The sequence below is a fragment of the Phacochoerus africanus genome, chromosome 2 (assembly GCF_016906955.1).
Source record: "Phacochoerus africanus isolate WHEZ1 chromosome 2, ROS_Pafr_v1, whole genome shotgun sequence".
Classification (NCBI taxonomy): Eukaryota; Metazoa; Chordata; class Mammalia; order Artiodactyla; family Suidae; genus Phacochoerus; species Phacochoerus africanus.
In genome coordinates this window covers 88,809,698-88,824,240 of record NC_062545.1, presented here as the reverse complement: position 1 = coordinate 88,824,240, position 14,543 = coordinate 88,809,698, and positions in this window count along the sequence as shown.

The window sequence follows — 14,543 nt, the reverse complement described above, 5'->3', positions numbered from 1 at the left end:
ATACAATAGATACACACAAGCTAAAAAGAAAGGAACATAAGAATACTACTAAGCAAAACCATTACACACAAGGAAAGAAATAAAAAGAAAAAATGAAGAACTACAAAAATAATCAGAAAACAAATAATAAAATGGCTATAAGTACATACCCACCAATAATTACTTTAAATGTCAATGGACTAAATGCATCAATCAAAAGACATAGGATGGCTAGATAAACAACAACAACAGCAAGATCCTTAAATATGCTGTCTATAGGAGATTCAATTCAGGACAAAGATACACACAGACAGAAGGTGAAGAGACGGAAAAAGGTATCTCATGCAAATGGACACAAAAAGAAAGTGGGGGTAGCAATACTCATATTAGAATAAACAGACTTTAAAACGAAGTTTACGAGAAAAGAAAGCAATACAAGAAGAGCATATTCACTTGTTAGTACTAGTGTACCCAATACAGGAGCACCTAAATAAATAAATTACATTATAATATAGAAAGCAATACAAGAAGAGGATATTCACTTGTTAGCACTTATGTACCTAATACAGGAGCACCTAAATATATAAAGTATAAATATATACTAACAGATACAAAATAATAAACTGACAATAATACAATAATCATAGAAACTTTAATACCCAACTGATATAAATGGAATTATCACCCAGACAGAAAATCAAATGTCATAAATGATGTAATAGACCAATTGGACTTAACAGATATCTACAGAACATTCCATCCCAAACCAGCAGGATACACATTCTTTTCACATGCAGATGGAATATTTTCTAGTATAGGTCACATGCTAAGCCATGCAAAAAAAAAAAAACAAATTGTCAACAATTTAAGAGGGTATTAATTGTATTAAGCATTTTATTCTGATCACAACTGTATGAAATTACAAATCAATTATGGAAAGAAATATTGATAAATCTAAAGTCAGACTCACCAAGAAGAAAAGAGTACCCAAATAAACAAAATAAGAAATTAAAGAGGAAAATTAACAACTGATACCACAGAGATATGAAAGTAATAAGAAAATACTACAGTTTATGTCAACATATTGGGTAATCTAGAAGAAATGGACAAATTCAAGAAACATACAATCTGCCAAGACTGAATCAAGAAAAAATAGACAATCTGAACAGACTGATATTGAATTTACAATAAAAATACTGCCTCCAAACAAAAATCTAGGACTGATAACTTCACAGGGGAACTCTACTAAACATATAAAGATGAGATATTACCTAACCTTTTCAAAATATTCCCCCCTAAATTGAAGAGGATGGAACACTCCCAAATTCATTCTATGTGGTCACCATTAATCTGATATCAAAGACACTACAAAAATGAAAATTATAGGCCAGTATCTTTGATGTATGTAAATGCAAGAATCCTCAAAAAATAATAGCAAAAGAGAATCTAACAATATATAAAAAGAATCATACACCATGACCATATTAGAATTATTCCAAGGATATAAGGATTATATATAATAATAATTATATATAACTATCATTATTATATATGTAAGGATATAAGGATACATTCACAAATCAATCAATGTGATATACCACATTAACAACAGGAAGGATAAAAATCACACAAATATCTCAATAGATACAGAGGAATCATTTGACAAAATTCAACATCAATTCATGATTAAAAACTCCAATCAACATGGGCATAGAAGGAATATATATCAACATAAGTCCACTTATGACAGTCCAACAGCTAACATCATATTCATGGGTAAAAAGCTGGAATCCTTTCCTCTAAATCAAGAAAAAGATAGGGATGTCCACTTGTACCACTTCTGTTTAGCATATTAATAGAAGTCCTAGCCACAGCAATCAGATAAGAAAAATCATTAAAAGGCATCCAAACTGGAAGGGAATAATTAAAACTGTCACTATTTGAGGATGATATGATACTCTATAAAGAAAACACTAAAGTCTCCACCAAAATAAAATTTAGACTAAGAAATTAATTCATCAGTGTTATAGGGTATGAAATCAGTATATAGAATCTGTTGTTTTTCTACACATGAATAATAACCTATCAGAAACAGGCTTTTTTTAATCACGGTTTTAATTTTTTAGAAATTTTTACTGAACATAGTTGATTTACAACATTGTGTTAGTTTCAGCTGTACAGTCAAGTTATATATAAATATATATTCTTTATTTACATTTTCTTTCATTATAGGTTATTACAAGTTATCAAGTAAAGTTCCCTATGCTATACAGTAGGCCCTTATTTGTTATCTATTGTATATAGTATATAATTGTTTAAATCCCATTTTAAACCATATCAAAAAATAAAGTACTTAGGAATAAATTTAACCAAAGATGTGAAAGATCTCTACTCTGAAACCTATGAAATATTGATGAAGGAAACTGAAGGTGATACAGTGAAATTCTGCCATTTGCAGCAAGATGGATGGACAGCAAGAGAATATTACAGCATAGGAAAATAAATCAGACAGAGAATGACAAATATCGTATGATATGGCTGAGATGCGAAATCTAAAAAATAAAGCAAAGGAGTATATATACATAGCAAAACAGCAATAGACTCAGATATAGAAAGAAAAAACGAGTGGATACCAGTGGGGAGATGGAAGGGGTTGGGGCAAGATAAAACAGATAGGCAGCAAGGGTATATTGCATAGCACCAGAAATTATAGCTGTTTTTATATAATAACTTTTAATGGAGTGTAACCCATAAAAGTACTGAATCACTGTTCTATACACCTGAAACTGATAATAGATACTGTAAATCAACTGCACCTCAATATAAAGCTCTTAAAAAGATAAATATAAATATATACGTAATTAAATCATAAAAAGTGTTCGAATTCCATTGCTTATAAGCCATCTTTAGTTTTTAGATTAAAGCACAAAAGCCACAAAAAAGCTTTTAATAACTTAACATTTTAAGTTCATAAAGAACTTCTGAATAATTTTGCTGAACAAGGTAGTCACAAAGAAGTTTTGTAGTTTTGTTTCTCTTACCAACAAAGCTTCTGAGAATTTAGACTTTTTCATAATCTTCAAGTATATTAGAATATTCATATATTTAGTATATTTTTCCTAAAGCAGAATCATAGATATATCAGTGTTAATGTTCAGTATGTGAAAACATTTATCTAATGAGAAAAAAGGAAGAATCAGGAAAACAGAAGTGAGACAAATAGAGAAAAAGTGGGCTGTCATTCCTCAAATCTCCATGAAGAAGAGACAACTGAGATGAACATGTTAAAAATTTAATTCTGAACATACTCTACTCCATTGGGGCCTCAAGGTCAACCTGTGGCTTAGATGCTAACCCAGGCTTCTCAAGAAAATGGCTGCATCGGGCAGACAGTGGGGTTACAGAGAGAACCTGGTTACCTTTTTAACAAGTTGATAATTTTAGTCACTGCAAATGAATAATACTTCCCAGATCTCAAAGTATCAGAAAAGTACTAATGAGAATAGAATCCTTTCTACTTGCCTATGCCATCTCCTTTTTTAGCAACTACTCACACTGACTTATTTTTATCTCCATTTATATTCCCAAGTTAAATATGGCATGCAAAGAAATACACGATGGATTTGATGGCGCATGCTGAAAATTAGAGAAAGCTATGATATTGATGACTATTAGCTTATCTTGTTCTGCTTACTGGTTATTTAATTACTTTAAAGTCTGCAGTGACATTTGACAGTCAGCTAGGAAACACATACAGTTATCAAAATGAGACTTAACAGCACAGGCAGTGGGAAGAACATTGACATAGTTGAGCAATCTGGCTTTAATTACCGGAAATGTTACTTCTGATTAAGATGCTGTATTGTATTTTAAAATAACATACAAATGTGCTGAATAGTCCGTCTACCTAACTTTATCCAAACTTATTCTTTTCCACTCTGCTGATGTTCCAGATATATGAACTCTATCCAGGCTCCTGTTCACAAAATTTTAATTTGACTCTGTCCAATGAAATCCACAAACATGAATTTGGAAGGTAGAAAAAAAAGTAAGTTCAAGGAAAAACCAAAACCCTTCCTTACATTCCTCTGCCAAAGTCTAGAAGCCCAGCTTTGATTACTCACATATTTGAAAAGCACATGGATATCTTCCTTTCCAGGAGTGGAAGAAGAGTCACAATGATGACTGTAGTGACTAAATCAGATTGTGGCAATGGTTGGCTGCTTCTGATGGCCCCAGAGAACATGGAAAAATGACAAACTGATCATCTGAAGGCCATGTTCCCAGAACTCAGATGGCCGAAATATCTCTATTCTAGTTTTGAAAGAGTTGCTTAAGTCCTGAAGTCCATGGATAAATATGTTGAGAACCAGTCCCAGAGTCTGATGGTAAGGGTATAATTTTAGCACCAACTGTATAAATAACAAGTCTCTTTTGTTAAGATAAAGACACAGTGACAAAGAAATGAGAGGCCAACATATGAAACAGGGTCATATGCAGAAAAGTCTGCAAACACTGAAATCCAAAATTATTCTTTATTATGAAAGAAGCCACGTCCATGTTTTTCCTACTGGAGGGAGCCAGTTTTCATCTGATTTAAAGCTGTTCAATGATTTCACAATTGCTTCACAAAGGAATGGTGTTTCTTTGCAGGACCTTATTGCTTCTCAACCTGTGTTAAGAGATTGATTGGGTTGACTTGATTAATATTTATGTAGCCCAGATGGAGGGGTATAAGACTTTGTCCAGAAAGACTTAGCCCATGAATTGGAAGAGTTCCAGAAGTAGTTACTGACTTGTCTTCACTGCTTTCAACACTTCTGGTAATTCTATCATTCATTGACTAACAAAATTCCTTTTCTATTTCCATGAGAAAAAAAATTATGCCAATACAACATTGCCTCTGACCAAAGGACATGTTTTATCACAAAGAAAGTGCACAAATGGTTCACACCCATGAAATAAGGACTTGCATGAGTGCCATCATCTGAAAGTGAATGTCCACTAGCAGAATTAAGTGGAGATCTCACCCTGTACAATTGGGATTATATTATACAACATGATAAATGCCTTAAATTAGCAGTGAGCATAGGGCATTGCCTCTCCCATAGACAGTAGTGACTCTCATCTAAGGGATTTTTGTTGTTGTTGTTGTTATTTTGTTTGTTTTTTGTCTGTGCTTGAGGCATGTGGAAGTTCTCAGGCCAGGGATTGAACCTGTGTCACAGAAGCAACCCAAGTCATGGCAGTGAAAACCCTGGATTGTTATCCAGCTATGCCCCCAGGGAACTTCAAGGAATGCTGTTTTTATTTACCATTACCTTTCCTTTGGGGCTCAGTTGTTTTGAAACACTGAATGTGAGAGGAAGGAATTGTTTCCACCAGAGCTCATGTACATTATTTCATTAATTTGGAAGCTAATGCTATCTGTTGGCAACTTCATGCCACTGAAGCAAGAGGCAGAAAAGGAAAATGGCCATGAAAGTCTATTTGAGTTTTTATGATAAAATTGGTTGCATTTATACAATAGGTGCAAGGGATCATGTCCAAAACCAGCCTTTTTGCTGGGATTCCTCTTAGGACTGTCTTGCCCTATAAGCTTGATCAATGGAAAACTGCAGTGACCAAAAAATTCAAGAAAGGCAAAGACCCAGAACATATGGAATAAAATATTGGGTTATCTTAACTTGTCCAACTATGATACTAGTAAGAAGAGCATAAAGAGAACATAAAATGTGTGTGGAAGCATAAGCTTTGTTTGTAAAGAAGCCCTTTTGACAATCAACAGATGTGGGGCCTCTAGCAGCTATACATATCATGTAAATTATTTCTCTTCCCCCACCCCCTTATTAGTGGTCACTTCCTTAGGTGTAACTTTGAATTTGCCTTGATAAAACCTTACAAATCCCCTGAGTTGGGGACACATATTTTTCATCTGGATGAAAAAATGGTATTGGATGTTGAGAAACAAAAGCAACATATTATGTTCTGCTCCTCCATCTCCTTTCCCTGGAATGCACACCTTTCCAGATGGACTGATAGGTTACTTTGCTCCCTGACTTCTGGTTGGATGGGTTCACCAAAAGAAGATCAGAGAGTTGACAGAGTGAAGGATGTTTATTTCCCCATTTTTTTTTCACAGTAAACCTGCAGTTGGTCATAATTGCACTTATCTACCAAAGGTTTCTCAGCGATTTTAACTGCTCTCATTCTTTACCACTCAGAAGTAGGGTTGTAACAACTCCCTTCCAGCCCCAGGGGACTTCCACTCCTTGGTTGACATTCCCAAACTCTGCCAGCTGCTTCTACAAATTGTCTTTTCATTCAACTTTTCCCAACTATCCTCACTTGAACATACCACACTTCTTACTGGAACAGTTAACCATTTTATTTTTACTTGTAAAACATTTTTATAACGAAAAAAATTGCCTTTAGCTAGTATTCCTAATATTAAGAATTTCTGGAGTTCCCGTCGTGGCGCAGTGGTTAACGAATCCGATTAGGAACCATGAGGTTGCGGGTTCAGTCCCTGTCCTTGCTCAGTGGGTTAATGATGCGGCATTGCCATGAGCTGTGGTGTAGGTTGCAGACGCGGCTCGGATCGCGCGTTGCTGTGGCTCTGGCGTAGGCCGGTGGCTACAGCTTCCATTAGACCCCTAGCCTGGGAACTTCCATGTGCCGCAGGAGCAACCCAAAGAAATAGCAAAAAGACAAAAAAAAAAAAAAGAATTCCCATGCTGTCTTTTTATGCCAATATAGTTAATTGGAGAAATTTCAGTTAGGTCAGAGTGAACTAATTACCAGGGTTGGTAGATAAAGTTAACCTCCCTTGTCAATGATAGTTCCCAACATTAAGTGAACATTTCCCTTCAGCGAACATTCATACAAATGTGGTTTTCTATAACAAAGATATTCCAGCTTAAATGTACAAGTCAATAAGGCTTGAAACTTGTAAAATAAATCATTTTATAGTAAAGAATATTTTTTCACTCTGATTTTTAAACAGGCTTAGAAACCCAGCTTTATGATAGTAAACAATTAATATGTATTGAATCAAAATTTTATTGCATTAGGCATATAAATATTTGCTAGTCTCTTCTTCCCAGAAAAACTCAATGGCTATCTAAGTGCTTGTTTTTAAATGCTCCTGAGCCTAGATATTCTCATCCTTCCTTCCATTCTTCATTACTGGCTGAAACCAGCAATTTAGGTTGCATTTAATTTTAGCTCTATGACATAAATTAAAGAAAATGGGGCTCATAATTTTCTGTTTCAACAACTGCTATGCAAACATAGCCAAATTACTTACCAGTTTGGCTTCAGTATTTTTATCTATAAAATGAGATTAATAAAATCTATCTCACAGATTTAAGATGGAGATAGTTATCTTTTACATGTATAAGTATTTTTGAAAATATTACGCAAGTAATGGATTAATAATAGAAAAAGTCCTGAGGTGAAGAAACCAGGATTAGAATTGTACCCCTCTCACATATTAAACTTTTTTTTTTTTCATTTTGGGTAAATTACTTCATTTCTCTTCAGCCCATTCCCCATTTGCAAAAACAGGATGAATAATGCCTTTCTTACAGGATTAAGTAATATAGCAGTTGAGTAAGTTTATGAATAAAAGTATTCAGATGGATTCTCTAATAATTAGTTTCTTCTCCTTGATAGCCTTGATATTGTCTTCTTTCTCTATGCTGCACTGCTGTGATGTCAAGATGAATTGAACTAGGCAAAGTTTAAAAAAAAAATGAAGATATCCAAGACTATTGCAACAGGGGAGAGAGACTGAACTCAACTCCATGGAAACAAAAGTCTTTTTAAGCACTGGAATGAGCTACAGGAAAAGTACTGGAGGACACTGGAGTGGAGATTGAGTGACTGGGACCACACTGAGTTATTCCTGAGGTTAAACACAGATCCAGGATTAGGCCACCTGTGTTTGTAATTGATGCCATTGAAGTTAAGCCTCTGCCCTCCCAAAGATGCTATCTTCCCTGAACATTACATTTCAAAGGGATGGCTCCCAGATCCTTGAGAAAATAACTCCTGTATTGTAAAACTGACTAGAGGCTAGGAGAAGATTTATCTGCATTTCAAAGAGTCAGGGAAAGAATTTGCAATTATATTTTTCTAAAGGAGCTGCCCTAAGAAAAGGGAGGCCAAGGGTTTAGAGTCAGGAGAATCCTTTCTGAAGTTTGAGGAAGCTGTGGGCAACATCTAGACCACCTATGTCAATGGTTCCAAGGCTGCACACCTGGAGAATAGAAAAAAATGTCTATTTTTTTCACCATTAATTGAAAATGTTGTTTTTAGGTAAATGTTTATGAAAGCCTTGAGAGAGAAAATTAAGCCTAAACCTTATTTTTTTTTAATGAATGAGTTTTTATCAGAGAGGAACAAAGGCGCTTAAGGTCAGAGGAACCCCCCAAGCCCCTGGGTATGTGGTTGAGGAGAGGTTGATATGTTTTGCTTATTTCCTCATCAGTAAATGTGTGTAATGAATCCACCCACAGAAGTGGTTTGTTAAAGTATCAGAGCATAGGCCCTAGCATATAGGTGATAAAAAGAAATGTGTATTTTCTTTTCTGCTAGTTACTCCTTTTTCCTTTCCCTTGGGTCATGAAGCTTTATTTTTCTTTCCTTCCCTGATTTACTTGGCTGTATTTTACTTTATTTTTTTTCTAACTTTTCTAGAGTACAAACTTTGCCACCCTGCTTGTGATAATTTGTACTTATATGTTTGTATTTTTTATTGAAGGATAGTTGATTTACAATGTGATAATTTCTGCTGCGTAACAAAGTGATTCAGTTATGCATATACGCACATCAATTCTTTTCCAGATTCTTTTCTCATATAGATGATCACAAAATATTGGGTTCCTGTGCTATATAGCAGGTCCCCATTGACCAATCAATGTGTTTGTATTTCTAAACTAAGAGGGAAAGACAAGCCACCAGAAAAGCCAGTTCAGACCCAGTTGCAGACCCTTGGATCCTGAGTCCCACACCCCCCAAAAGCAATCTCCTCTACTCTCCTAATCAGACCTGACAGGGGCCTCTTCCCAACACCCTTCTCCACTGTACCCTAAGACCCTGGGGTTGATTATACACTAGGAGACGAAAGGACTACTGCCCTCTCCATCATCCACACCCTTTGCCCCAATTCTTACTCATCATCTTGTTTCCTCTTTGTATTTAAAGAAATTGCCATTCCCTCTTTTCCTTTATTTAGTTGTTCTAGACCTTTTAATTTTTACATTTTCATCCTTTTTTTCCTTTTATTTTTACCACTGCATCTACTGTATATGGAAGTTCCTGTGCTAGTGGTTGAACCAGAGCTGCAACTGAGGCCATGGCAACACCTGATCTGAACTGTATCTGTGACCTATGCTGTAGCATGTGGCAACACCGGATCCATAACCCACTGAGTGAGGCCAGGGATCGAACCCACATTCTCACAGAGACAAGTCAGGTCTTCAATTCACTGAGCTACAATGGTAACTCCTTAATTTTCTTCCTTGAATCTCCTGCCTTTTCCTTTCTTTCTTCCAAACACATCCAAGCTCCTTTGGTATACTTCACACCTCTTCATCATGCTTTCCTTAGGCTAGATCTTAACCCCTCCAAATAGTAAGAAAGCTCTCAAGATGCTTTAAAAAAATGCTTTGTATTATCTCTTCTTCAGACAGGAAGTTTCTCTTCACAAAACTCTAAGACCCCCTGGTAAAATGAAATTATTCTTAGATTCTAGAGACTTCATCAGTCAACCTCATCTTCAGGATACTCATGTGTCTCTTCTGATACTGTTTATGCTTCACTAATCAGTTTTGCCCAGGGCTACCCCTCCTCTGTCCTACTCTTGTTCCTGAACTTTCTTTTACTTTTTTTTTCTTTTTCTTTTTTCTTTTTGACTATCTCAAAGCACATGGAGTTCCTAGGCCAGGGATCAGATTTGAACCACAGTTGCAACCCACTCTGCAGCTGCGGCAACAAAGGATCCTTTAACCCTTTGTGCCAGCTGGAGGATCAAACCTGTGTCCTGATGCTGCAGAGATGCCACCAATCCTGTTGTGCCACAGCAGGAGCACCCCTTCCTGGGCTTTCTTGATGGCTTATTCCTCAGTTCTGCTCATAACTGTTTCCATCCTGTTTGTGAAACCAATCCCACCATCTCTCAACCATTCAAGCACCAAAGTCATGTGAGATGGTTATAATGTTGGAAATTGTCTTATGCCAACAAACCAGTCTATGTATAGAAACTGCAAATATATTTGTCAGTTTCATCCTGGGCATTTTGCATAAGGAGAAATTATTTATATAATGGTTTTGCATTATTGAGATGAAAATCCCCTAAGGGCAGAGGCAGATGTTTCTTTTGATATATCACATTCGAAATGATGCCTAGGGAGAACAGAGTAGGTGTTGCACAGTAAATGCTGTAGTTACAGGCATTGTGAACCCTTTCGAATTATAATTTTTAAAATATAGAGAGAATATTTTTGCTTTCATTTTAAACATATTGTCAGTTATAAAATTGTACTGTCTTCCTGTTTATGTATAAAGTACATTTTTCCTATCCAAAGGCTAAGTTAACAAAGATTTGTGTCAGTCACAAGTGGAAATCATTATCACTTGTGACATCAATTATGCTTTTTTAGCTAGATACCATAGCCTAACAATAGGATACAAAATTACATCTATAGTTGCACACTAATCATGGCTAACCTGGTGAAAAGGAATCCCTGAAACTGAATTCTAGGTTTCCCCTATTTACAGAGAAGCTGAACTGCCCTTTTCCAAATCAAAATCTTTTTATAGATTATTTCATTTGTTCTTGGGGCATTTTTGAGGCACTAAAATATGTCAAGTGCTCATATTTCTAAACTCCTTAGGCCAGGAGAGGAGGGAAGGGTGAGGGATCTACTTTAAGTCTCTCTCTAGCACAGCCCACTCTCTTCTTAACTGATCTCATATTTTATCCCAAATTACAAAAGTTAAGAACAAATATTTGTTTCTCTTCAGGGAAATATAGTCTCTACTCTACTAAGTCTCTAAAAGGCAAGAACACTTCCCTCATTACCAAGTTTCCACACTAGCCTAAATTATATGTTCAATAAAACATGGAACTCAACCAGAATGACTGTGTGATGACACAGCAGTGTCTCAAATCCATTTTATTTTCTTTTTAAGGCTGCACCCCTGGCAAATGGAAGTTCCCAGGCCAGGGGTTGAATTGGAGCTGCAGCTGCTGGCCTACACTGCAACCACAGCAAATGCTGGATCTGAGCCACATCTGCAACCTACACCACAGCTTGTGGCAACACTGGATCTTTAACCCATATGGGGTTAATTTCTGAGAGCCAGAGATTGAACCCACATCTTCTTGGGTTTTTAACTGGCTGAGCTTCAATGGCTCCATTATTCTTTTAGATGATCATGGTCATTCTAGGTCAAGATAGAAAACTCAATAATCACATGGCAAACATGGCCTAAACAGAAATCAGTGCAATTTAAGTTATGAAAAGGGATCACAGAGAAATGAAGCCAAGACTTCGAGGATAATTGTTATGAATTTATTTCCTAGAGCAAACAGAGATAGCCTTCATATCCTAATTCATCATAAAACAACTGTATGACCTTGAGAAATATAGCTCTTGTCTCACTTGAAAAAATGTGAACAATGATGTATATTGCATAGGATTTTAATGGCTAAATGAGTTGGTATATGAAAAGCACTAAGTATACAGTTCTGCTAAATAGTAAGTAGTGAAAACTGGACATTGTCATGTATGTACGATGTATAATTTCTTGCTAATTGAAATATTATGGGAGAAATAATATTCTAGCTGGGAGAAGCTGAGCTAGCATGGTACATTTGGAGAATAGCTATAAAGGAATAGAGAGGCAATCATAAAAATACTGCTATGAAACAAATGTGAGAATAAAGAATCTCGACATGGTAATTTTTATTTTTTTTTTACTTTATTCTAATAAGAGTTGGGATTGAATACTAAGTAGTAATATGTATTGAGACATACATTTTGGAGGAGATTTGTTAGATAATGTGCTACTTGACACATCCTTTAAAAGGGTGAGTTTAAGATAAAAGAATGTGTTAGGAAGCCCTTGTGGTAAGCCTGGGGTAAACGATGAAAGTCTCAAGAAGTTTGAAAACTGCAAAAATGGGGAAACCAGTCCATATTTGAAAGCATTGTTGAGGAAAACCCAGGATGGTTTAATGAACTTTGGCAAAGCTAGTTTCTGCTCAAACGCCATGGAACTTCCTATATAAATGCAGTGATAATTGGCCGTGCTGACATACACTATTCATTACCATAGCTCCACGTTGTCTCATAAAACCAAAAGGTTGCTAAAGGAAAGTGTTTCCTCTGTGTAATGTCCCTGTACATGGAGCTATGCTGTCCATGTCTGACAGTGGAAATTTGTCAGACTACTCACCTATTCTAGTACGACCAAACTTGCTGGAGGAAAAGAAATTGGAGGAAAAGAAGCTGGAGGAAAAGAAAATGACCAGAATATATTTTGTAGAACATATATAAAATCAACACATACATGAAGGCATTTGTGGTAAAATGAAAGAGAAAGGAACAACTAAAAGAAAAAAGATATCTATAAATGGACAATACTAACTCACTTAAATACAAGCTACACTAAACTAATATTGTTCTACTTTCTTTAGATCATTATATCAATGAATGCTGTTGCATTTTGGTAATAATTTTTATCAATGTCTATAAAGTTGCTAATAGGTATAAATATAGCTATTAGTACAGATAGATATGGGTATAGGTATAGATGGAAATATAGATTATAGAGATATATGATAGGTAGATAGATAGATAGATATACAGATAGACAGATGAACCATGAACCTTAGGGATGTAGTTGTCATCACTGAAGATGAAGGTATGTCTATTTAAATAAAAGATGCCAGAAAACTATTCATTAATGGCATGCTGATAACTCAGGAATATTTAGAGTAGTCTGCTGCAGACTTTTGTCTTAAGACTTATGCTATTTAACATTTGTATCTATAGTTAGATAAGGAAACATGAAGAAGACGTATAATGTTTATGTAGTTACAAATATGGGAAAGAAAGATAATGTATTTTTGATGGGTCAAAATTAATTACATAGGCTACAGCTTAAGCTTAAATATATCTCTATCCATTTATACATTATTGATAATATTAGTAATAGACATTGCAATTTCCATTTATTTTCTAAAATTTTATTCTATTGTTGTGATAAGGGGAACAGTCTTTTCACGCGAAGGAGACCTGAGAAATGTTTTAGTCATGAGCGAAATGTAACTAACAGGAAGTTACTGAACTTACTTAAGCAAAATAATTCACTGTACTTAATGAAACCTTACTATTTCATGGAACAAAAGGCAGCTGATCTTTGTAACTAGAACCATGACTGAAACTCATGGCCAGAAATTTATCAGAAACCCAAGTTGTCATCCTTCTCCATCTCCTCTCTCTTCCTGTCTCCATTATCTGATTCATTATTCTTTTCTTGCATGATTATTCGATCTGATTCTTCATGTATATGTCAGAAATAGTGTGCTTATATGTTACGGTTTACATATAATTCCTTTTCTTGTTTGAAATGACTGGCTACAAATTTCCTAGTCCTTACACCAAGACAGAAAAATAATAAGAATTGCCCCAGCGGGAAGCAGGTGTCTACACTGGTCAAATCAACTGTAGCAAGGCAGCTGGCAAGGTGAGTGGGTAGACTGGTGAAGTGTGCAGTTCCTACAGAAAAGGGTATATTGAAAACTGAACAAACATACCATTGTTCTCTAAATCAGGAAATCAGTGGATTATGTGGTCAATATGGGACAAAAAGGAATGGAGTGAAATGTTACCCAGATGAAAGGGCAAGAGCAGAGATTCTTTGTTTATTTTCTCCACTGATAAAACCACACCTGGAGTCCTGACTTATTGTAGGAGTGGTTGACAAATAAAAGAACACATTCATTGACTCCAGGTTAAGTAGTTTTCTTTAATACTTTCCTTTAAATATCTATAGAAACATAGAGTTTCAAATTGTGTCTTATGCATGTACCAGAGTGAAATATATAAACAATGTAATTCAAATCTCTCTATGAATTTGGTGAAAGAATTGCTTAAAATGTAATTCCTTGAAGTTAAATGATAAACTGTGTACATCAATTTTAAAACAACCAAAATGTTCTACAATAAGGTATAAAACGTTTTCATTTGTTCTATTTTTTACATTCAGATATTTTTGTCATTCAAGACTGAGAGGTTCTCACAGATTAAATATTTCATCACTCTTTGCTTTTCTCAGGGAATAAACATAAATCATAGGGGTCAATTTTTTTGAGTAAAAGTATATTTTTAGCTTGATAGTCAAGATTGCACATTGTATAATATTAGAAAAGGGCATTTATAGGAACTGAACCCTTATGCAAGTGACATTTTTTCATTAGGCAAATCCAAACAGAAAAAAATAAATTAAGAAGATGGGCATAGGGAGGCAGAGAAAGATGGTGGAGAATA